Raw genomic sequence first — 4,037 nt, forward strand, 5'->3', positions numbered from 1 at the left:
TTGCCCTATAGCCTTAACACTTTCCTCTTTTATTATTTTTTAAAAATATAATTTTTAGTAATTTCATAGAGGAAGGGAGAGGGAGAGATAGAAACATCAATGATGAGTGGGAATCATTGATTGGCTGTCTCCTGCATGCCCCCTACTGGGGATTGAGCCTACAACCCAGGCATGTGCCCTTGACTGGAATTGAACCCAGGACCCTTCAGTGCATAGGCCGATGCCCTATTCACTCAGCCAAACCAGCTAGGGCTATTTTCATTCACGCTTTCAACAAAACAAGTATTAAGTATATGCAATGTTCAAGATACTAAGAGTCTCAGTTTGGGAACAATGGGAAGGTGAAATAATTCCTATTAAGTTAAGCCTCAAATCCCTAAGGGCACTACAAACTGAAGAACAAAGAGGACACGCATGTTAATGCTGAGTGTTGGCCCAAGTACCGAAAGGTTTCAGGTTCCATTACTGATCAAGGGCAGGTATCTGGGTGGCAGGTTCATTCCTTTGTTCTCAGGAAGCAACCAATTGATATGTCTCTTCCCACATCAATGTTCCTCTCTCTCTCTCTCTCTCTCTCTCTCTCTCTCTCTCTCTCTCTCCCCCTCCCTCCCTCCCTCCCTCCCTCCCTCCCTCCCAATCTCTCTAAAAATCAATGGAAAAAGTATCCTCGGGTGAGGATTAACAACAACAACAACAACACTATAGGACAAAGTGGGACGTATGATGTGCACATTTTGTTTTCACAAAAGAAGTTTTACTGGACAGTAAAGGAGGTATGAATTATTTTATATTGGGATGAACACACACAGAGAGAAAAGAGATTAACATTTATTGAAAGCTTACTAGTGCTTGCTTTGGCAGCACATACTAGTATACTAAAATTGGACCGATTCAGTAATTAGCATGATCCCTGTGCAAAGATGGCACACAAATTTGTGAAGCATTCTGTATGTATGTATGTATGTATTGTTAATCCTCACCCGAGGATATTTTTTCCCCATTGATTTTTTAGAGAGAGTAGAAGGGAGAGAAACATTGATGTGAGAGAGACACATAGATTGGTTGTGTCTGACTGGGGCTGGGGGTTGACCCTGCAACAGTCTAACCAATGAGCACACCAGCCAGGGCAAGCATTCCATATTTTAAAAAAAGAAAAACACCAAGCTTACTATATGCTAGGACCCCCGCAAGGTGTTTTACATACAGTGTGTGACTTATTAAAATGTATTGTTATTTATTTTTAACTTATGTTAAGTGGTTATTAAAAATCTCATTTTCAGGTGAAGATATTCAGTCTTAAAGAGAGTAAGTAACCTGCCCACAGGTACACAGATAAGAAGGGGTAGAATAAGGCACTGTGGATGGGTAACAATTGCTGCTCTTTGTTTCAACTTAAAAAAGAGACTACAGATGTATTTTCAGAATATCAAGTAATAGATGTACATTATAGGATGGCAGAGTTTTGTTTTTTTTTTAAATATATTTTATTGATTTTTTACAGAGAGGAAGAGAGAGAGATAGTCAGAAACATCGATGAGAGAGAAACATCGATCAGCTGCCTCCTGCACATCTCCCACTGGGGAAGTGCCCACAACCCAGGTACATGCCCTTGACCGGAATCGAACCCGGGACCCCTCAGTCCGCAGGCCGACGCTCTATCCACTGAGCCAAACCGGTTTCGGCGGATGGCAGAGTTTTGATAGGTCACATGGAGGTAGAAGAGCATCTAGGCCAGTGGTTCTCAATCTTCCTAATGCTGCAACCCTTTAATACAGTTCCTCATGTTGTGGTGACCCACAATTTCACTGTTACAAATTGAACATAATTAAAGCATAGTGATTAATCACAAAAGCAATATGTAATTATATATGTGTTTTCCGATGGTCTTAGGCCATCCCTGTGAAAGGGTTGTTCGACCCCCAAAGGGGTTGCGACCCACAGGTTGAGAACCGCTGTCTTAGGATGACTCTTTCTGAACTCCTACAATCACTTGGTGGTGTTGGAAAACACTTCAGCAGTCAGTGCCCAAGGCTGAGCTGTACACATAGTTTTGGCAATGACTGACCTGGTTCTGGCCCCAAATCCCTTTCACTTCCTCCCTTGCTGCAGACCTTAATTTATCTCAGACTCTAAGAGTAATCCACTAATCTGGTATTTAAGCAGGGTAAATATTTAGGAGCTTAGTTTTCCTGCTTAGCCTGGGGTAGGTGTGGCTGGTGACCACTTGGATCCTATTCCTGGTTCCAATAACTGAGATTTTGCCTGGATTTTTAGTAATGGGCATCCTGTATCATTTATTGACTCTGCCACCAAGTTATTTTAAGTTCTAAGGGGATGTTCTCTTACCTCAGTGTCTCTAGGTCCTTATAGTTTTGGAATTTATCCTCCAATTCAAGTGACTAGACCTTTCTTTGGAGTTATTGCTTGCTGGAACCTCTGCCTACTACAACTTAAAAAAACAACAACCCACAAAACTGCCTGAAGCCAAGCTCTGGCTTTTGGTGAGGAAAGATCTTCTACCCACCCCACAGTGGCTGTTGCTAACAGCTGAACCCCCACCCCCAGATCCCACCCTTATGCCACCCCCTGAACTGTGAATTAGCCTCAGGATCCTTCCCCTCTCACAGGCTCTGTGATCCCCTCCTCAGAGCCACCACCACCACCAGTCAGGGCCAGTCTGACAAAGTTGGCTGTTTTCATCTTGTGTGTCGTGCTTTCATCTCCACTCTACTCAGTCTTTTTCCTTTTTGTTTTATTGTTGTTGTCTTCTTTTTTGCAAGGTCTGTATTTGTCTGGACTCCAACTTCCCCAGACATAAGGAAGAGCTGTGCATTTTCTGATGCAGTGTCTCTAATATACTTCTTTTCCAAAATGGTAGAGGAGGTGCTCTTCCAGAGGTCATTATTTTAGAGATAATGGGATTTAGGGGGCAGGGGCGGGGGGGGCGGACAAACACCCATGGCCTGTTTGCTCTTTGCACAAGCTAGCCACCAAGTGAACTTTGGAATTGACTCTGATACCTGTTGGTGTAAAACTCTGACCAGGGAGTGCCGGATTACACCACCGTGGCCAGCACCATCCAGGACACCGCATGACAGGACCTCAGAAGAGGTGAACCACATGAATGAACCACCCAATGCCATGAGGGCAGGGTCTGCCCGTTTTGAAAACTATCTGTCGTTGTTCTCTCAATCCCCACAGGATTTTCTTCCCTCCTTTCACCCCAGGCATCTCAAGCAGAGGGCTAGAGCCTGCTCACTTTCTCAGCTCCAGCGCTACGTGACAGGCTTTAGACCTGGGGCAATTGCTCTCTCACAGGTCACAGGGGTCTCCTCAGTGCAAACTTCAATGAATTTTTCCTGTTTTCCTTTCCCCTGACCTCTTTGGAGAATCTGGGTACAGTGCCCACAGCCGTGCCTGACATCTCTTCCTCTCTCAGAGTCTCAGCCTTCAGTTGCCAGGACTCTAGGCCATCCTGTGCTCCTGCCTCTTTCTCAAGACGTACTTGCTTCCTTTAGGGACTTCGCTTTTTCTCTTCAAATAAGGGTGACTCTCAACGTGTGGACAGATCTGTTTGGTTAAATCCCTTCCCAGAGAGCTGCTTCCCCCTGGAAATAAATGGTTTTCAGGCCTCGATCCCCAGTAAGGGGTGTGCAGGAGGCAGCCAATCAATGATTCTCCTTCATCATTGATGTTTCTATCTGTCTCTCCCCTCTCCCTTTCCTCTCTGAAATCAATAAAAATATATTTTTTAAAAAGAAAAGAAACATCCATGAGAGAGAAGCTTCATCGATAGGCTGCATGCCTCCTACTGAGGATCAAGTCCACAACCTGGGCATGTGGCCTAATCTGGAATCAACCATGACCTTCTTGTTCATAGGTCAACGCTTAACCACTGAGCAACACTAGCCAGGCCTTTTCTTATTCTTTTTTTAAAATATATATTTTATTGATTTTTTTACAGAGAGGATGGGAGAGGAATAGAGAGTTAGAAACATCGATGAGAGAGAAACATCGATGAGAGAGAAACATCGATC

General features: G+C 44.0%; 1 pseudogene; it reads left to right on the forward strand.

Moving 5' to 3' along the window:
- Window positions 1-855: 855 nt before the first annotated feature.
- LOC132212874 (U6 spliceosomal RNA) lies at window positions 856-955 on the forward strand (annotated as a pseudogene).
- The last annotated feature ends 3,082 nt before the right edge of the window (window positions 956-4,037 follow it).

The sequence above is a fragment of the Myotis daubentonii genome, chromosome 11, assembly GCF_963259705.1.
Source record: "Myotis daubentonii chromosome 11, mMyoDau2.1, whole genome shotgun sequence".
NCBI lineage: Eukaryota > Metazoa > Chordata > Mammalia > Chiroptera > Vespertilionidae > Myotis > Myotis daubentonii.